The sequence below is a fragment of the Nerophis lumbriciformis genome, linkage group LG10 (assembly GCF_033978685.3).
Source record: "Nerophis lumbriciformis linkage group LG10, RoL_Nlum_v2.1, whole genome shotgun sequence".
NCBI classification, from domain to species: domain Eukaryota; kingdom Metazoa; phylum Chordata; class Actinopteri; order Syngnathiformes; family Syngnathidae; genus Nerophis; species Nerophis lumbriciformis.
Window position 1 is genome coordinate 35,713,116 of NC_084557.2, and position 22,733 is coordinate 35,735,848.

General features: G+C 40.2%; 1 protein-coding gene across 1 annotated transcript in view; it reads left to right on the forward strand.

Moving 5' to 3' along the window:
- The window catches only part of rfx7b (regulatory factor X7b), an 88,483-nt gene that overhangs the window by 16,055 nt on the left and 49,695 nt on the right, over positions 1-22,733 (forward strand). The window lies entirely within an intron of this gene.

Genomic DNA, 22,733 nt, shown 5'->3' on the forward strand with positions numbered 1-22,733 from the left:
CGCCACACATTTTCAATGGGAGACAAGTCTGGACTACAGGCAGGCCAGTCTAGTACCCGCACTCTTTTACTATGAAGCCACGTTGATGTAACACGTGGCTTGGCATTGTCTTACTGAAATAAGCAGGGGCATCCATGGTAACGTTGCTTGGATGGCAACATATGATGCTTCAAAACCTATATGTACTTTTCAGCATTAATGGTGCCTTCACAGATGTGTAAGTTACCCATGTCTTGGGCACTAATACACCCCCATACCATCACAGATGCTGGCTTTTTAACTTTGCGCCTATAACAATCCGGATGGTTCTTTTCCTCTTTGGTCCGGAGGACACGACGTCCACAGTTTCCAAAAATAATTTTAAATGTGGACTCGTCAGACCACAGAACACTTTTCCACTTTGTATCAGTCTATCTTAGATGAGCTCAGGCCCAGCAAAGCCGACGGCGTTTCTGGGTGTTGTTGATAAACGGTTTTCGCCTTGCATAGGAGAGTTTTAACTTGCACTTACAGATGTAGCGACCAATTGTAGTTACTGACAGTGGGTTTCTGAAGTGTTCCTGAGCCCATCTGGTGATATCCTTTACACACTGATGTCGCTTGTTGATGCAGTACAGCCTGAGGGATCGAAGGTCACGGCTTAGCTGCTTACGTGCAGTGATTTCTCCAGATTCTCTGAACCCTTTGATGATATTACGGACCGTAGATGGTGAAATCCCTAAATTCCTTGCAATAGCTGGTTGATAAATGTTTTTCTTAAACTGTTCAACAATTTGCTCACGCATTTGTTGACAAAGTGGTGACCCTCGCTCCATCCTTGTTTGTGAATGACTGAGCATTTCATGGAATCTACTTTTATACCCAATCATGGCACCCACCTGTTCCCAATTTGCCTGTTCACCTGTGGGATGTTCCAAATAAGTGTTTGATGAGCATTCCTCAAGTTTATCAGTATTTATTGCCACCTTCCCCAACTTCTTTGTCACGTGTTGCTGGCATCAAATTCTAAAGTTAATGATTATTTGCAAAATAATGTTTATCAGTTTGAACATCAAATATGTTGTCTTTGTAGCATATTCAACTGAATATGGGTTGAAAATGATTTGCAAATCATTGTATTCCGTTTATATTTACTTCTAACACAATTTCTCAACTCATATGGAAACGGGGTTTGTAAACTAATACTATTATTATTATTTGTGAACAGATCAATACATGATATAGGACAATGTATTGATATCAACAATATTAAACCAATGTATTATTATTTATTTTATTAGCCTTTATTTAACCAGGTAAAATCCCATTGAGATCAAAGATCTCTTTTCCAAGGGAGACCTGGCCAAGAGGGCAGCAGCAAGGTTACATTAAAAACAGTAAACAAATACATAAAACATCAAATTTACAACATTAAAACTTGCTCACATGACACATGTGCATACAGACAAGGTAGACTGCAATCCTTTCACAGAAGTTTTAAACTCATTCAACGTAACTAGGGTTTGAAGTTTAATGTTCCATTTTATTATATATACGGTATATATATATGTGTGTATATATATATGTGTATATATATATATATATATATATATATATATATATATGTGTATATATATATATATATATGTGTGTATATATATGTATATATATATATATATATATATATATATATATAGTGTATATGTATATATATATGTGTATATGTATGTATAAGTAAACAAAAGCGAAAATACTTTAAGCTCCTCATAAAATCATTTGGATTTTTGTCCGTAAAGCTCTCCTTTATCCGTGAATGTATTTATTTATTCATTTCTATTTAAATTTTTTAGAGGGAACACATATACATAGAATTGATAAGGATATGAATATATCTTAGTTGAAATAGTGCACAATTTAAGAGAAGGAATTTAATACATATCCATACTTTACACAACTTTGGTAGAAAATGAATAAATAAATAAATGAATAATTAAACAAACAAAACCAAATAAAATATGCTTGTGGGAAAATACATACATTTTATTATAATATTCCTCAAATTGTAAACTATGTGTGAACAATAACAATTTAATCTATGTAACAAAAATAGCATAACACAAAAGAGAATTGAAAAATATCCTTCTGACCACACTGGTATCCATCCGATATTGATCGATACTGTTGATATTTGGATCGATCACCACCACCCAACACATGGTGTTTGAATTTGCAAAGGAGCAAGGCTCAAACTTCTTGTGAAATGTACGTCATATAAAAATGAGGGAATTCCCCACCCATACACACACACACACCCACACAAACACAAACACACTCTCTCTGTCTTGCGTTGACCGGAAACACTACATCATCAAATACACTTTGTCCAGCCAATGGTTGCCCCAGAGAGCAGAAAGACAACATGGAGATTATCTGCTTTTAGACAGGTAAAGGGAGGATAACAGCGCCTTGTCTGACCCACATTTACAAATAGAATTATAGGCACGTGTGAGGCTGCTGGGTCAAAGGTTATGTGCTCTGTCTGGGTAAGCGGTGAATATGTGGCACATTAACACGCAGACTTCCGGTTAAACCCCGCTTCTGATGACCTGAACTCAGAAATATATTTATTTAAAGTTGACACGTGTTGTATTTTCATGGACGAATCAAATGTGACTTCATCATTTCCCCCCCAGACATGCAGGCAGTAACTGAATTAAATAACTATAAAATTTAAAAAGCAAACTTATACCTACACAAAAGAGTACAATAGGAGAGAACGTACAATATATATCAAAATATACTAATCCAGTGCATGTGTTTGTGCACTTGTCTCATTTGTGTTTCTTTTGCATTTTATTTTTCTTACAGTAAAATGAGGTGGCAGTTTACGTGACTCCTGGCAGACAAAGTGACACCGCACTCAAAAAGTCACTTTGTCATATTTTCTTATTAGAGCATTCACCTTCATTATTTTGTTTATTATTATTATTATTATTATTATTATTATGTTGGTTAAGAATGTTTAAAATGTGACTTAACACACTGTATTCAAATATTTATAAAATGGTTTAATAATGGGGCAGCACGGTGGAAGAGAGGGGTTAGTGCGTCTGCCTCACAATACGAAGGTCCTGAGTAGTCGTGAGTTCAATCCCGGCCTCGGGATCTTTCTGTGTGGAGTTTGCATGTTCTCCCTGTGACTGCGTGGGTTCCCTCCGTGTACTCCGGCTTCCTCCCACCTCCAAAGACATGCACCTGGGGATAGGTTGATTGGCAACACTAAATTGGCCCTAGTGTGTGAATGTGAGTGTGAATGTTGTCTGTCTATCTGTGTTGGCCCTGCGATGAGGTGGCGACTTGTCCATGGTGTACCCCGCCTTCCGCCCGATTGTAGCTGAGATAGGCTCCAGCGCCCCCCGTGACCCCGAAGGGAATAAGCGGTAGAAAATGGATGGATGGATGGGTTTAATAATGAAAACAGTTTGACTAGGGAGTAGAACAAGTCGGGGATTTCACTTTACCTAATTAATTATAATAACATTTATTGTAATTGGAAGCAAAATGTTGTGCACTACTTTGCTGCAACCAGCAGAGGTGATGTTCAGTCAGTCTCAACAAGTTTTCCTGTGGAAAGAAGTCCACCATCATGTCAATTCAATCAATCAATCAATCAATGTTTATTTATACAGCCCTAAATCACAGGTGTCTCAAAGGGCTGCACAAGCCACAACGACATCTTCGGTACAGAGCCCACATAAGGGCAAGGAAAAACTCACCCCAGTGGGACGTCGATGTGAATGACTATGAGAAACCTTGGAGAAACACATTTACGCCCTACTTCGTATTGAAACGCATCAACAGTGTACAAAATGGGTTATTTTCTGGTGCATTTTAAAAACAATTAAAACGCACCAGCAATTAAAACATATCTTATGTGGTACTGTCAAAATTAAAATTGCAAAAAACATATTAAAAGTGAAAAAATTAAATATTTGAACTCACAATTTATAGAATCTTTTTGACGCCGTATAAGCCAGTGGTAACTCTTGTCTTTGGCTTATTCGAGTAGAAATGGCGAGCATTTCCCCATTTCATCGCCAGAACAGCTGAGCTAGCTTCTAGGGTTGGCTGACATGGTCTCACAAGATGTAGTTTCTCTTTAAATATCCTTCTTGAAAATGGCCTTGCAAATATATCTCTGCCACCTAATCAACGTTTTGTTCTCCTTCTCTGCTATCCCGGTCTGGCTACGGCGCAACACTTCCTGCTTCCTGCTAAATTGAAACTTGTGAATGGATACTCACTTTGGAATGACAAGTGAGTATCCAATCACAGTCTCGTTAACATCAGGCTACTTAGATAGGCTACTGTCAACAACTTGTGATCTGATTGGCTATCGCAACTGTCTCTCAACTGTATGTGTTCTCAAATTCATCCGCTAACGGTCCCCATGAGTACAGGACGCGTAAACGTCACGTTCAACCTTGGGCCAGCTAGAAGGCCTTACTGACAACAACTTGCGATCTGATTGGCTATCCAAAGTTATCTATCACCTGTATGTACATTAAACATATGTTTGTTATTGCAAGTTAGTCCTTAAATAAAATAGTGAACATACAAGACAACTTGTCTTTTAGTAGTAAGTAAACAAACAAAGGTTCTTAATTTAGCTGCTGACATATGCAGCATATTGTGTCATTTTCCATTCTATTATTTTGTCAACCTTATCAAGGACAAGTGGTAGAAAATGAATTATTAATCTACTTGTTCATCTACTGTTAATATCTGCTTACTTTCTCTTTTAACATGTTCGATCTACACTTCTGTTAAAATATAATAATCACTTGTTCTTCTGCTGTTTGGATGCTTTGCATTAGTTTTGGATGATACCACAAATTTGGGAATCAATTCGATACCAAGTAGTTACATTTATTATTTATTTAGTTACAGGATCATACATTGGTCATGTTTAAAGTCCTCATGTGTCCAGGGACATATTTCCTGAGTTTATAAACACAATATAAACTTTTAGAAAATAATAATAATAATAATAATAATATTTTGTGATGCTAAAAAATATCAATGTAATCATAGTAGTATCGACTAGATACGCTCCTGTACTTGGTATCATTACAGTGGATGTTAGGTGTGGATCCACCGATCGCGTTTGTTTACATTTTGATGCCGGTGAGCTACGGTGTGTAGTGAAGCATGTTTAGCTATTCCTCGTCCTGCAGGGATGATACTTGTAAGAAACTCACTTTATTTGTCGCCATGGAGGCGAGGATTAGTGATTTAGAAGTAGCTAAAACACTGCCGACTGGGGCTGGAATTTAGCTGCTAGCTAGCTAGCTATGTCTTAAAGCACCTCTTCTTGAGGGCGTTTCAGTGTTACAACTTCACCTTTATTGATAGTTTTTAAGCCAAAATGCGTCCGTTCTCTCTTTTCTGTCTACACAATGTGTCTTCTTGTAAGTACTCTGTGATTGTGTGCTGCCGAACATGCTCTTCTGCTCGTAAACCAGCAATGACATGACGTGAAGACAACAGGGTTTGGGGGACTGGTATTTTTTAGAGGCGGTATAGTACCGAATATGATTCATTAGTATGGCGGTACTATACTAATACGGGTATACCGTACAACCCTACATGTAACAATGACATATTTGATCATTCCTTCAATTCTGCGTGAAAATATCGTGATTCGTGATCAGAGGTGGGTAGTAACGCGCTACATTTACTCCGTTACATCTACTTGAGTAACTTTTGGGATAAATTGTACTTCTAAGAGTAGTTTTAATGCAACATAATTTTACTTTTACTTGACTATATTTATAGAGAAGAAACGCTACTTTTACTCCGCTCCATTTATCTACATTCAGCTCGCTACTCACTACTGATTTTTATCGATCTGTTAATGCACGCTTTGTTTGTTTTGGTTTGTCAGACAGACCTTCAAAGTAGGATCTAGCGCATGCCTGCGTTTCACCAATCAAATACAGTCACAGGTGACGTTTGACTCCTTTTCACCAATCAAACAGAGCCAGGCCTGGTCATGTGACCGCGGCTGAAACATAAAGTTTCAGCAGCAAAACAACAAGTTTAAGCTTACATGAACTCAAGGTCAAAATTGAGGAAGCACATCGCAGTAAGTAACGTTAGTAGATATTTTGGCTGTCACCGTAGGCTGATGTTAGCTTCCCTGCTAAGAATCACTGTCAAATGTACATCGTGTGGGGACATTTATTAAAGCACTGCAGCCTCATAGACACGCACAGTCGCACACACACACACACACACACACACACACACACACACACACACACACACACACACACACACACACACACACACACACATGCATAGAAACACCAATCAGAAGTGCACAGTGTGTTCCCAGGTTTAGTTAGTTTAGTCTTTATTTGAAGGGACAATGCACAGACACATTAAGCTCAAAGACAGATATGTTCTGTACCAGATTATAGCAAAATAGCTCATTTCCATCTGCAGTCCCTGGCTACCTAAATTAAAGGGATACAAAAATCATGCAATAAAATTATGACAATAAAATTATACATAAGTATTAAGAAAAAAGTCATAAAATGCCCTTTCATGGACACATACTTAATATACAATACAACCACACCTCATTTACATCATCACACAAAGACAATACATGCTCTTGTTCACATCTGTCATCATTTGTAAAAACAACCTTGATTTTAACAGACACACAACAGAATTGCTCTCATGGATAAATATAATACACATTAAGTTGACATGTCAAACAAGGTGCCCACCTTAGTGACCGTGTGAGCAGCTTTGATTGCTCCAAAGCCACGTGCAGCCCACACCTATCAGTTTATGGTTTGCGTAAAGGCTAACTTGTTATTTTCCTTTGTAATCTCTGCCTACTGAGCCTATGGTGCTGTTAAGTTATTGTGGCTCAATTTGCCTTGATTTGTTTATGTTAATGTATTATTAATATATATTATTGTTTTAGTTGCTTAAGAGATATTCCTGGCTCTGAATTTGCTCATTGCTATTTTTATGTTTTTGTGCGTTATTTGTTGCCGTCATCATTAAACAAACAGGTTACTCATCAGTTACTCAGTACTTGAGTAGTTTTTTCACAACATACTTTTTACTTTTACTCAAGTAAATATTTACTTTTACTGGAGTAATAAATCTCTAAAGTAACAGTACTCTTACTTGAGTACAATTTCTGGCTACTCTACCCACCTCTGTTCGTGATGAAGATGCTACCAAAACACATATTACGCAATATAAAATTGCCTCGAGTCTTCTGTAGCTGACGTCAGCAGGCTTACGCAGGCTCGTCCACATTTTGGTGCTGACAGTGGGTGTTCCAAATTGGGCTGAAACCTGTTAGAAAACAAGCTTAAAATGACTACTGCGTGTAATGTGGGGAACATTTTATTCATCTGCGGTCCCCTCCAAAGTTTCTCATTGTGCCCATTGAGTTGAGTTTTTTCTTGCCATGATGTTGGATCTGAGCCAAGGATGTCGTAGTGGCTTGTACAGCACTTTGAGACACTCGTGATTAAGGGCTATATAAGTCAACTTTGATTGATTGATTGAACATTTTACCTGAAGACATCATCGTTAGGTCTTTAACTATGAAATAAATGCCAATGTTGTCAGAATTAGAGGGGCCCCTTTACTCATCTTTGTTGATGCTCAAAGCTGCAAGGTACTGACTGTGTTTAGTTGGTTGATTTAAAACTGCAACTCAATGTTTACAATGGCCGACAATCAGGCTAAACCAAAGACGCACTTGGTTTGGAAGCGCTGCTGACTGGAATCAAACTATGCCGCGCTGATCCCATCAGGAGGTGAGCTGTGTTGTACACAAATTCTAATCCTTACTCTTCACGCTAGCGCTAACTAGGTTAGGAGGTCAAGCTCTTCATCTCGATCACTGCAGTTAATTGTGAAGGAGGAAGAATGTTCTCGAATTTTATTAAGTCAATTTAGTCCTCCCATCAGTGATCAGAGAAGATCAGCGGCTACCGAGAGTGACCTTTTCTACTGACAGAGATCCCTTTTCTCATATCAGATAGTAAGCACGCACGCGCACACACACACACACACACACACACCCCATGGATAAATGATCCAAGAGCAAATATATACAGTCCCCTAACCCTGAACTTTGCATCAATCTTAGCTAATTGCAGTCTTGTCAGGGGTGCGATTATTCAAACAGGTAATGCAAATGTTAATGAGTTCAAATTTGCATATCTTTATTTTCCCATGGCGGAAATGTCATTGGTTATGACGCTCTACATTGAAGAATGTCACTCCTGATGGCCCCCTGATATGTCGCTGGCCATTAAGAGGCCAAGAAATGAACAACTGAGAGGACAGGAGAGAAATAAAAAAACAAAAACATTTGGTTCAATTGGATTAAAGCTATTTAAAGGCAACAGTTAACAACACAATCCTGACACCATAACAGACCACAGAATTTAATGTAGGCTAAATACAGCAGGGAGGTCCAAACTTTGTACATTCTTGACCTATTGGATTAGCAATTACAAAATCAAACCCCAGTAATATTAATCCTACGGGGAATACTTAATTTGAATCAATATTTAAACATAATTTCAATCATATATATTTGTGGCTCGAAACAAGTTTTAGTTTCTGGTCCCATTTTGGTCTTTAATTAATAACTCTTATATATATCAAGACTTAGACTTAGACTTAGAAAATCTTTATTGTCCCCGAGGGGCAATTTGGTTTTGCAGCAGTAGTCATTAAAAAACAAAGTTCAACAGTAAAACGAGGTACAACAGTAAAAAACAAGGTGCAATAGTAAAAACGAAGTACAACAGTAAAAACAAGGTACAACAGTAAAGCAAGGTACAAATACATAAAATACATACAACATACAAACCATCATTAAAGCATTGAGCTAAAAACTAAAAACATTTGTAAAACAATAAAAACTAATCATCACACGTCGCTTCCCACTAAAGTGACTGCAAGAGTAGGGCAGCACGGTGCTACAGGGGTTAGTGCTGATGCCTCCCAATAAGAAGGATGTGGGTTCTTTCGGTGTGGAGTTTGCATGTTCTCCCCGTGACTGCGTGGGTTCCTCCCACCTCCAAAGACATGCACCTGGGGATAGGTTGATTGGCAACACTAAATGGTCCCTAGTGTGTGAATGTTGTCTGTCTATCTGTGTTGGCCCTGCGATGAGGTGGCGACTTTTCCAGGGTGTACCCCGCCTTACGCTCGAGTGCAGCTGGAATAGGTTCCAGCGACCCGAGAAGGACAAACAGTAGAAAATGGATGGATGAATATCAAGATTATATTAGGGACCTTTTCTTGGGGGCCATTTTTGCCCCATATGTATTTTATCTCTATTTTTGGCCATAACTTTGTTTGTGTTACCCAGAATACAGTTATTTCTTACTAAGACATTTTTTTTCATGTTCAATTTTAATATTTTGTTTCAACGTATTTTATATTGAAATAATTTTAGCCCAGTTAGGTTCCACCAGAACAAAAACGTCCTTAGGGAGTTACCTTTGTTGCCTATCATTCACAATTAATATGTGAGACAAAAACATGTCATTCTTTTTTTTTTTAATGTATTCAAAATTGTAAATAAAGTCTAGCAAGAGTCAGTTAACAATGCAGGTAATGGGGATTTGATCTATTCTGTTTAGACATCCCTTATAAAACATCCAACAACGTTTTATATACATGCTGTAATTACTGTATTTTTCGGACTATAAATCTTTTCATTTTCTCAAAACTCAACAATGCACCTTATAACCCGGTGCGCCTAATGCACGGAATAATTTTGGTTGTGCTGATCGACCTCGAAGCTATTTTATTTGGTACATAGTGAAATGATAAGTGTGACCGGTAGATGGCAGTCACACATAAGAGCTACATGTAGACTGCAATATGACTCAAGTAAACAACACCAAAATGTTATATGTTCCATTGGAAAAAATAGAACATTGCACACGGCGCTCAAAATCTATCAAAATGTTTTAGTACGACTTTGGTAAGCTATGAAGCCGCACCGCTTGATGGATTGTACTGTGCTTCAACATACGAGTATTATTATGGTGTGTGTATAAGGTAAGACATTTTATCTGGCGTTTTGTTTTGCAATGTTATGCAAAAGCAACTTTTCTTACCTTCTGGTACCTGCTGATCTGTATTTGGGATCTGCATAAGTCAGAAAAAAATGTGCACGCGTCCGCCTTTGTAGTACGTGTTGACGCCGTAGTCGATAAGCTTCTTCTTTTTCTCTATCTTCTTGTTATGGGACATTCATCCTCCGCTGTTGCCATTTCTAATATAAAGTAGTGTAAAGTTCTTACTTATATCTGTCAGTAAACTCGCCATGAAAGCGCTAAAACATACCGGTGTAGTGAGTTAACATTATTCACCCAAGGAACTTTAGTTATTAGAGTTCCGGTCAGACGTTTTTTCACGGGACACATTTCCGGTGTTGTTGTTTACGGATGAGGAGATGCTGCTCCGTTATTGTTTTAAGTAAAATCTGAATGTCATTAAAACAGTTAGCTCCATCTTTTGACACTTCTTTCACCCCTGTCCTTGCACGCTACACCGCTACAACAAAGATGACGGAGAGAAGACGCTGCCGAAGGTGAGCCACGTAAATAAGACCGCTCACAAAACGGCGCATCCGGAAGCGACTGTCAGAAAGCGGCTTGAAGATGATCTGTAAAACATAATCTTTTAGGGGTGTAACGGTACGTGTATTTGTATCGAACCGTTTCTAAGCTAAAGTCTTAACAAGCTGCTTTGCTTCTTCTGCCTCTGTCTCAGCACCCAGCACTGTCCCACCCACACAACCATCTGATTGGTTACACAAAAAGCGGTAACAGCCAATCAGCAGTGCGTATTCAGAGTGCATGTAGTCAGTGCTTAGTGTTTAGCAGGTAAGCATCAGGCAGCGGACTCTCCCCAAATTATAATAAACATCCCCAGTCAACTACTAGTAACATCACTATGAGCCTGTTGACCTTCTAGAAACTTAAACTGCAGCTCAGCTCACTCGCAGTCCTGGCTTGAGGTGAAGGCTAATTAGCTTTTAGCGTAACGTTAGCTCATTTTGCGTTGTGTGTGTGTGTGTGTGCGTGTGTGTGTGTGTGTGTGTGTGTGTGTGTGTGTGTGTGTGTGTGTGTGTGTGTGTGTGTGTGTGTGTGTGTGTGTGTGTGTGTGTGTGTGTGTAGTAGAGATGCGCGGATAGGCAATTATTTCATCCGCAACCGCATCAGAAAGTCGTCAACCATCCGCAATCCACCCAATCTAACATTTGATCAGAACCGCATCCGCCCGCCATCCGCCCGCCATCCGCCCGCACCCGCCCGTTGTTATATATCTAATATAGACGATGCAAGGCATTAGTGAGGTTATAAAGCTTTTGCCTGTTAAAGAAAGGAGACTGATCCAATGCAGCACAGACATTCGCGTGCCACGCTGTCACGACCCAGACGCACACCAGTGCGCAATCATATGGGAGCCGCGCTGAGCGCACCTCCAAGCGCGTCTCGCTGCCGGCGACGGCCGGGTATGGGCCCAACGCTCCAGCGCCATCCATTTTCAGGGCTAGTTGATTCGGCAGGTGGGTTGTTACACACTCCTTAGCGGGTTCCGACGTCCATGGCCACCGTCCTGCTGTCTATATCAACCAGGGTGAGCCCCACCCCTTTCGTGAGCGCACTGCGCGCGGAGTGACCCCTGTTACGCGCCCCCGGCAACAGGGGTGGCGGGCAGGTAAGCTGCGCGGGCGGAGCGCGCGGAGTGACCCCTGTTACGAGCCCCCGGCCACGGGGGTGGCGGGCAGGTAAGCTGCTTACCTGCTGCGCGTGACGCCGGCCGCGGCGAAGGCGGACGAGGCGGGGTGTCGGTGCGGTGGGCGCGGTGGTGACCCTGGACGTGCGTCGGGCCCTTCTCGCGGATCGCCTCAGCTACGGCTCCCGGTAGGGCCCTCTCGGGGGAAGGGGCCTCGGTCCCGGACCCCGGCGAGGCGTCGGGGGCCTTCTCCGCTCCGTAAAAGTGTCCATCTCTTTTTTTTTTTTTCTTCTGTTGTGGCATATGCAGCAGGTGCCTGCTCGTTTTTCGTATGTGGGTAACAACATTTAACTATGTATATATATTTCCGAATTGGTTTAACTGCCACCCGCCTGAATCTATTTAAAATCTAAATTTTTTTATTTCAAACGCCCGACCCGACCCGACCCGCGGATAAAATCTAATTTTTTTAAATTTCATCCGCCCGATCCGCGGATAATCCGCGGACTCCGCGGTTGTGCCCGCAAACCGCGCATCTCTAGTGTGTAGTCTCTCCTATTGCTATTGTACTATTTTTTCAGCTATAGTTACATTAATCATTAGTAATGTAGCAGCCTAGTTTTGAATGGCAGGGTCCCTGCCATCACATGTTGATAAAAATATAACATTTACATAATAAAAATCAACTACAGGCTTCCCAAATGCTGTAATAAATTAAGCATGATGAGTTGACTTGAAACTGTTTAATGTTGCACTTTTTATATGTAGAAGAAAAGTTTTGTCATTGTATTTAATCTGAGCAACAACTTGAGGCAGTTTAATGTTGATTAACGTAAGCAGAATTATTATAGTGTTCCCAATGTTAAAAGGATAAAGCCATTGTTTACAAATTTGGTAAATAAAAAACCAAAAAATGTATATTTTGTTGTATTCTTACTGTACCGAAAATGAACCGAACCGTGACCTCTGAATTGAGGTACGTACCGAACTGAAATGTTTGTGTACCGTTACACCCCTATAATCTATGCAACATTTTGACCAAAGAACCACCATTACATGTTATGTAGACCACAAGGAAGTGTTTTACATTTAGAAAAAAAATTTATGATATGACTCCTTTAATGCGCCCTATAATTCGGTGCGCCTTTTGTATGAAAAAAGATCAAAAATAGACCATTCCTCGGCTGTGCGCCTTATAATCGGGTGCGCCCTATGGTCCGGAAATTACGGAACTGGTACTTTACTGGGATAAAATTATTTTCCAGTGTTTCTATGATACATAAAATAATCTGAAATAAAAATATTAAAATTGAAAATGAAAAAAACATCTTTCCATTCGGAGTAATACAATCAAAAATAATGGCCATAAATGTACATGAAAGGACAAACAAGTCTCTAATATACTGTAAGGGTTATATCTAAATCTTGTTCAGGACCACTAAAATCCTAGACCTGGTTGGCACACTACTCTTCGTCATGCGCCTGATTTGACATGGCTTAAATAAGTATCTTCCTGCCAGTGATTGGCATCCGCACAAGAAGGGGTGAGTGGGACTGGGGAGCAGATGGTGACATTCCACATGACCAAACTGATCAATCAGCATGCTGGGACGCAGGTGCAGCACAGACGGGCAGCACTGCACCGTCTATTTCACCATCTACGGGGCACTAACACGCGGGCACCGATCCTAGTACCCCGAGGGCCCGCATGCTCCGCTGTCCTGCTGCGCCAAGGTTGATGACATCACAATTTCCCATCCGCCCTTCTGCGGAGAGCCAAAAATTATGGTCAGGAGTGGTTTTGGCGTGCCCGCTCGTGTGACGTCAGCTACTGGGACTTCCACATTTTATTCTCAAATGAAAAATATTATTTATTGCATATACATAGGTAATAAAACACATACTTAGGTCACAGGGCTAATGGGCAACAGTTGCTAAGTCCCACCCAAGCATTTGCCATGTTTTTCAACCAATCTTGCACCGATTGTGCTTGTCAGTTCTGTAAAAAGTGTGCACCAAATTTTGTGGTGATTTGGCAAACTGTTTTCGTAGACCTCATGGGGTCAAACTACAGCATGTGATTCAATAACAGTGCACACAATTACAAAAGTAATGTGATATTATCAAACAATTACTACTGTACAGTTGTATATGGTCCAATATACCACCGCAGAAAATATAAAGAAGTTACAAGTCATACAAAGCAAATCAGCAAGAAATGTACATTATGGTGACTACGAGCCCAGTTCTATTTTCCGCACTATAAGGCGCACCTAAAAACCACAAATTTTCTCAAAAGCTGACAGTGCGCCTTATAATCCGGTGCGCCTTATATATGGGTTAATATTAATATTAATTTTCATAAAGTTTAGGTCTCGCAACTACGGTAAACAGCCGCCATCTTTTTTCCCCGTAGAAGAAGCGCGCGGTGTATGCTGGGATATGTGACGTTTCATTTCCATTTGTGTGTTTATGTAAAGACCCCAAAATGGCTCCTATTAAGTGTGTTGTCTGTCTAATTATAAATAATGCAGACGAGGCGTGTTAACTGAGTTCTCAACGTTTACTCACAGCGTGCTCATAACCACATTCTAACTGCCAGCATACAACAACGCTTCTCAGGGCTACCGCGCATGCTCGTCACTATCGTTGCATGCTGGGTAGTGTAGTTGTTATATTTGCTAGCTCATAACATCACATTAAGAGACACGCTTACGCGCTTAATTCAATACTCGCCGTCATTCCGGGTGGATTGACAAAAGACCTCCAGCCGCTGGATATTGGTGTCAACAGGGCATTCAAATCACGACTGCGAACGGCGTGGGAACAATGGATGACCGAAGGCGAACACACCTTCACTAAGACAGGCAGACAGCGCCGGACGACATACGCCAACATCTGCCAGTGGATCGTAAATGCCTGGGCAGATATTTCGGTCACAACTGTGGTCCGAGCTTTCCGGAAGGCAGGATTCACAGAACTGCTGGACAACAGCGACACTGACTCCGATGACTTCGACGAGACGGAACCGGCCATTTTGGATCCCACATTTGCCCAACTTTTCAATTCGGACACCGAAGACGAAGAATTCGAAGGATTTACGAATGAAGAATAACTTCAGAAAGTGAGCGCTATGTTTATTTTGTGTGTTGTGACATTAACGTTCGAGCAACATTATGTTGCTATTGCTCTGCACTATTTTGAATTTTACTATGTTTGTGATTGCACATTTGCGTACATTTTGGGACAGAGTTGTTAGAACGCTGGTTTTTAATTTATTATTAAAGTTTGACTGACCTATCTGACTGTTTTTTTGACATTCCCTTTAGCGCAGCGTAGGCGCGGCTTATAGTCCGGGGCGGCTTATAGGTGGACAAAGTTTTGAAATATGCCATTCATTGAAGGTGCGGCTAATAACCCGGGGCGGCTTATAGTGCGAAAAATACGGTATTTATTTTTTTATTTTTTTTTATTTAGCCTTTATCTAGCCAGGTAAAAATCCCATTGAAATCAAAGATCTCTTTACCAAGGGAGACCTGGCCAAGAGGGCAGCAGCAAGGTTACATTAAAAACAGTAAACAACACATAAAACATCAAATTTACAACATTAAAACTTGCTCACATGACACATGTGCATACAGACAAGGTAGACTGCAATACTTTTACAGAAGCTTTAAACTAATTTAATGTAACAAGGGTTTAAAGTTTAATATTCGATTGTAGGTTATTCCAACCCTTCGGTGCTGAAAACCTACCGTATTGTCCGCACCATAAGGCGCCCTGGGTTATAAGCCGCGCCTTCAATGAACGGCATATTTCAAAACTTTGTCCACCTATAAGCCACCCCGTGTTATAAGCCGCATCTAACTGCGCTAAAGGAATGTCAAAAAAACAGTCAGATAGGTCAGTCAAACTTTAATAATATATTAAAAACCAGCGTGATGTGGGCGCGCATGGAGTCGTATATCAACATGGACGGAGCTGCGTGAAAAAAGCCACCCGGCCTCTTCGCGTAAACTTACCTTAACCACTCGCTCATCTTTTCTTCATCCATCCATCCCTTCGAGTTAGCTTTTATGATGACGCCGGCTGGAAAGGTCTCTTTTGGCAAGGTCTTCCTTTTGAATATCACCATGGGTGGAAGTTTCTGGCCATTATCATGGCAAGCTAGAACCACAGTGAAGGATGACTTCTCATTCCCTGTGGTGCGAATATTCACCGTACGTGCTCCCGTTGTATCCACAGTGCGGTTCACAGGAATATCAAAAGTCAGTGTAACCTCGTCCATGTTGATAATGTTCTCTGGCCGGATCTTTTTTTCAGCTATCTTGTTTTTACAATATGCACGGAAAGTAGCCAGCTTTTCTTGAAAGTCTTTAGGCAGTTGCTGTGAAATAGTAGTCCGTGTGCGGATGGAGAGATTGCGTCTTTTCATGAACCGGAAACTTGTCGCTTAGTAGGAGCCATTTTGTGGTCTTTACAGATGTAAACACACAAAGGAAATGAAACGTAATATCCGCGCGCTTCTTCTTCTTCTACGCGGGCGGGTGGTTGCTTACAGTAGAAGAAGAAGCGCTTCCTGTTCTATGGGGGCGGGTGCTTACCTTGGCGGTTGCTTGCGTAGAAGAAGAAGCACTTCCTCTTCTACGGGGAAAAAAGATGGCGGCTGTTTACCGTAGTTGCGAGACCGAAACTTTATGAAAATGAATCTTAATATTAATCCATATATAAAGCGCACCGGGTTATAAGCCGCACTGTCAGCTTTTGAGTAAATTTGTGGTTTTTAGGTGCGGCTAATAGTGCGGAAAATACGGTACATGCTTTCTTGCCCAGTTCAGTTCTTACTTTGGAGAGGACAAATTGCTGAACATTCATTGAACGAAGATTGTGACCTCCTTGTTTCTTTGTTAAAAGACACGATAGATAAGATGGAGTGATACCCAGAATGGTTTTGTAGATGAACACATACCAATGATTGAGAAGTCGAGCACATAAAGATGTCCAGTTAACCATTGAGTATAACACACAATGGTGAGTAAGGGGAGCGCAGTTGGTGATGAATCTCAGTGCCCCGTGGTACACACTATCCAGCTTGTGGAGACAACCAGCAGTAGCATTCATGTACAACACATCTCCATAGTCAATAACAGGTAAAAAGGTTGTTTCCACCAATTTCTGTTTCACAGTAAAAGAAATGCATCAGAAATTATGATAGACTTCTATTTTCATTATTACTATCTTTGTTTCTGCCACTAAAACTCCCCAGACAGAATGTATCGTTTAGCTCTCATACATATTCATGCCACCAGATATTCTTCTGCAAATGAAGGTATTGTAACTATAAGGTAGCACCAAATCAGATTTACAAAACCCAAAACCAGTGAAGTTGGCACGTTGTGTAATTCATAAATGAAAACAGAATACAATTATTTGCAAATCCTTTTCAACTTATATTCAATTGAATAGACTGCAAAGACAAGATATTTAATGTTCCAGCTGAGAAACTTCTTTTTTTTTTTTTTTTTTTTTCAAATAATCATTAACTTAGAATTTATTGGCAGCAACACATTGCAAAAAAGTTGGCACAGGGGCAATTTTACCACTGTGTTACATGGCCTTTCCTTTTAACAACATTCAGTAAACGTTTGGGAACTGAGGAGACACATTTTTGAAGCTTTTCAGGTGGAATTCTTTCCCATTCTTGCTTGATGTACAGCTTAAGTTGTTCAACAGTCCGGGGTCTCCGTTGTGGTATTTTAGGCTTCATATTGCGCCACACATTTTCAACAGGAAACAGGCCTGGACTACAGGCAGGCCAGTCTAGTACCCGCACTCTTTTACTATGAAGCCACGCTATTGTCACACGTGGCTTGGCATTGTCTTGCTGAAATAAGCAGGGGCGTCCATGATAATGTTGCTTGGATGGCAACATAAGTTGCTCCAAAAGCTGTATGTACCTTTCAGCATTAATGGCGCCTTCACAGATGTGTAAGTTACCCATGGTGACCCTAGCCCCATGCTTCTTTGTGAATGACTGAGCATTTCATGGAAGCTGCTTATATACTTCTTCCCAATTAGCCTGTTCACTTGTGGGATGTTTCAAATAAGTGTTTGATTAGCATTCCTCAAATTTCTCAGTCTTTTTTGCCACATGTGCCAGCTTTTTTGAAACATGTTGCAAGCCATCCATCCATCCATCCATTTTTCTACCGCTTGTCCCTTTCGGGGTCGCGGGGGGTGCTGGAGCCAATCTCAGCTGCATTCGGGCAGAAGGCGGGGTACACCCTGGACAAGTCGCCACCTCATCACAGGGCCGACACAGATAGACAGACAACATTCACACTCACATGTTGCAGGCATCAAATTCCAAATGAGCTAATATTTGCACAAAATAACAATGTACCTTAAGTATCTTGTCTTTGCAGTCTATTCAATTGAATATAAGTTGAAAAGGATTTGCAAATCATTGTATTCTGTTTTTATTTAAGATGTACACAACGTGCCAACTTCACTGGTTTTGGGTTTTGTAAATTTAGACAATTTTATTATTCAAAAGTTTAATACAGTTTATTACAAAACATTTTATTCTGTTCTCACCAGGTCACAGGTTGTTTTTTAAGTATACCTGTAAGTATTTATTCAATATTTAGGATGATTTCATTTCTATCTTACAATATAATCGTATCTTCTTTTTACTCGGTATATCTGAAGTTTATTATATGCACTTTTTGAGATTTGTTGTCAGTTATTGTACAATGAGTTACAAATTGTTCTGTATGAATATATGATTGTATATGTCTGTCTTTCGGAAAATAAACCACCATGGCACCATCTTCATGTCAGAAGAAAAAAATAGCACAGGCAACACAGCATGTATGCTGTATGCAAGTTCTAATGTTTACCCTTTTCTGTGCACAGTTCAGGAGTAAAAGAGTCAGCTTACACACAGTGATAATGTACGCACCTTTCAAATGAATGCCTATTTTTGAAACTCTCACAAAAACATTAATGCAGTTTACAGTGTACAGTACTTACAAAATGTGCAGTTACCCAACATCACACCTTGTCAGAGCATCTTGATGCTAAAAAAAAAAAAATGTGGACTTGTGAGACAGCATCCACTTTAGGATTCATACTGTTGCTGCAGCAGATAGCGCCATCAAACCACTTTCTATTCAGGTTACCGTTAAAAAACAACTCATTTACAATTTACAGTGAATCCGCAAAGTATTCAAAGTGTTTCACATTTTACACATTTTGTTATGTTACAGCCTTATTCCAAAATGGAATGTACTGATTTGTGTCCCATAATGACAGTGTGAAACATTTGGGGTTTTTTTGGAAAAAAAAAAATACTTTGTTTATGCACCTTTGGCAGAAATTACAGCCTCAAGTCTTTTTGAATACAATGCCACAAGCTTGGCACACCTATCTTTGGGCCATTTCGCCCATACCCCTTTGCCCATTCCTCTTCGCAGCTCTTCTTAATTATCAATTCCGATATCAACCGATACCGATATATACAGTTGTGGAATTAACACATTATTATGCCTAATTTTGTTGTGATGCCCCGCCCCAATGTAACAAGGTTTTCCAAAATAAATCAACTCAAGTTATGGAACTGCCATATTTATTATTGAAGTCACAAAGTGCATTATTTTGTTTAACATGCCTCAAAACAGCAGCTTGGAATTTGGGACATGCTCTCCCTGAGAGAGCATAAGGAGGTTGAGGTGGGCGGGGTTGGGGGCGGGGGCGGGGTTTGGTGGTAGCGGGGGGTGTGTATTGTAGCGTCCCGGAAGAGTTAGTGCTGCAAGGGGTTCTGGGTATTTGTTTTGTTGTGTTTATGTTGTGTTACGGTGCGGATGTTCTCCCGAGATGTGTTTGTTATTCTTGTTTGGTGTGGGTTCACAGTGTGGCGCATATTTGTAACAGTATTAAAGTTGTTTATACAGCCACCCTCAGTGTGACCTGTATGGCTGTTGACCAAGTATGAATTGCATTCACTTGTGTGTGTGAAAAGCCGTAGATATGATGTGATTGGGCCAGCACGCAAAGGCAGTGCCTTTAAGGTTTATTGGCGCTCTGAACTTCTCCCTACGTCCGTGTACCACTCCATACAGCGGCGTTTTAAAAAGTCATACATTTTACTTTTCGAAACCGATACCGATAATTCCCGATATTACATTGTAAAGCATTTATCGGCCGATAATATCGGCAGTCCGATATTATCGGACATCTCTAATGAGAAGCGTTGGTTTTTATCAAGGATGTCTCCCTAAAATGCTGCATTCATCTTTCCCTCTATCTGGACTAGTCTCCCAGATCCCGCTACTGAAAACCATCCCCACAGCATGATGCTGCCACCACCATGCTTCACTGTAGGGATGGTATTGGTCTTGTGATGAGCGGTGCCTGGTTTCCTCCAAATATGATGCCTGGCATTCACGCCAAAGACTTCAATTCTGTTTCATCAGACCAGAGAATTTTGTTTCTCATGGTCTTTGGGTCTTTGGGGTGCTTTTTGGCAAACTGTTTACTGAGAACTGGCTTCCGTCTGGTCACTATACCCGCCTATTTGGTGGTTAGTTGCCGAAATGGTTGTCCTTCTGGAAGGTACTCCTCTCGCCACAGAGGAATGCTGTAGCTCTGACAGAGTGACCATCGGGTTCTTTAGGGATGCACTGAAAACAGAGAAACAAACTCTGCAAATAATGTTCGCACTATAATCCTCACTATGATCCCCACAATAATACAGTTCTGATTAGGGACGTTTTACGCCTCAAAAAGGTTAAAACACAAGTTGAAACAAATACAGAGAAATAGAGTCATAGTAGGGATGTCCGATAATGGCTTTTTTGCCGATATTGTCCAACTCTTAATTACCGATACCGATATCAACCCATACCGATATATACAGTCGCGGAATTAACACATTATTATGCCTAATTTAGACAGCCAGGTATGGTGAAGATAAGGTCCTTTTAAAAAATAAAATAAAATAAAATAAGATAAATAAATTAAAAACATTTTCTTGAATAAAAAAGAAAGTAAAACAATATAAAAACAGTTACATAGAAACTAGTAATTAATGAAAATTAGTAAAATTAACTGTTAAAGGTTAGTACTATTAGTGCACCAGCAGCACGCACAATCATGTGTGCTTACGGACTGTATCCCTTGCAGACTGTATTGATATATATTGATATATAATGTAGGAACCAGAATATTAATAACAGAAAGAAACAACCCTTTTGTGTGAATGAGTGTAAATGGGGGAGGGTTTTTTGGGGGGTTGGTGCACTAATTGTAAGTGTATCTTGTGTTTTTTATGTTGATTTAATTAAAAAAAAATTTAAAAAAAGTTTTTAAAAAAACGATACCGATCATAAAAAACTGATACCGATCATTTCCGATATTACATTTTAACGCATTTATCGGTCGATAATATTGGCAGGCCGATATTATCGGACCTCTCTAATCACAATCTTTATATGTGTGCAAAATGTGAAGATGTGTGTATCACAATCTTTATATGTGTGCAAGATGGGAAGGTGTGTGTAAAGCATTGTGTGTAATATTTCGCAAAAACTGTGAAGCAGAGTCTATGCCTACTTTTAGGCAAATTTGCTTACTGTGTGTAGACTTTGGTAACTGTGTGAACATTTGAAATGTAGTGTGTAAGCAATTGGAAAAAAACTGTAAAAAGCTGGTTTCAACCAAATCCACGCAATAATTAGTATTTTAGTGCCTGTAAAAATACCAAGTGTGTGTGTGGGGCTGCGACATGGTGGAACGGGTGGCTCTTTAGGGGTCTTGTTTACGGGGGCCCAGAATTTGGTGCTACGCCCCACTTGATACCTGCTGGCGTGACTCTGTGTCCAGGATCTGCCCTGTCTTTGGGATAAGATGTGGACGCAATGAGCTGATTTCTCAGTCTGGCCTGAGTGCTTTAAGAAGTGGGGGTTATAAGAGGATTGGAGCAGACATGGAGTGCATGTGCGAGCCAGACTCCTCCACCTCTGCACTGCCGTGACCTCACTGGCCCACATTCAGCGGCGCACCTATTACAAAAGGACGGGCTGGTTTTAGGTCTCTACCAGTCTATCGTGTGACCCGCAATAAGTCCAAAGAGCTTACCAGGAAGACTCACGGACTATTATTGTCTCTTGAAATACACTGACCCTATTCCCAAAGAGTGCCTCCAAATCCGCCCATTATTAGCTGGGTGTGTTGTAACCTGAACATGCAGCAGTGGACAATCTCACCTCAAATAAACACACTTTCTACCCTTCAAGACTTCAAAGTGACTAAAAACGTCACCGTGACTGATTCCCCCATGAGTGGAAGCAGATGTCACCACCTGCACAGCACATGGCATCTGTAAAGGTTGAAATAATTGGAAGAGAAAGTGATGCTAAAAGCTGTGTGTGGAGTTGAACATTTGATTTAGGATTGGAAAAAAACAAACAGAAGAGTTGATGTCTGCTGACAAGAAGAGAGTGTGTCTCACTGGAATGTTAAACATAATATATATTTTTTGCTAGATATCATTATTCAAACCTCATTGTAAATTATTATAAGTGTACACACTTCCATTAGTTTTACATTGAACCAACATAACTACATTTATGGTCATTATTTTTTACATCATTCACTAACAGTGTTGCAAAAAAGATCAGTTAGAATAATACATAATGTTGGATATAGAGAACATACAAACCCTTTTTTTATTGAATCAAAAATATTGAAATACAACGATTTGGTGCATTTGCAAACAGCTAAAATGATGTACAAAGCAAACTATAACCTGCTACCCAAGAATGCACAACAATTCTTCTCAACAAAAGAAGAGAAATATAACCTTAGAGGAAAATCTCATTTAAAACATTGGTATGCTCGTACAACACTTAAAACCTTTAGCATATCAGTATGTGGAATTA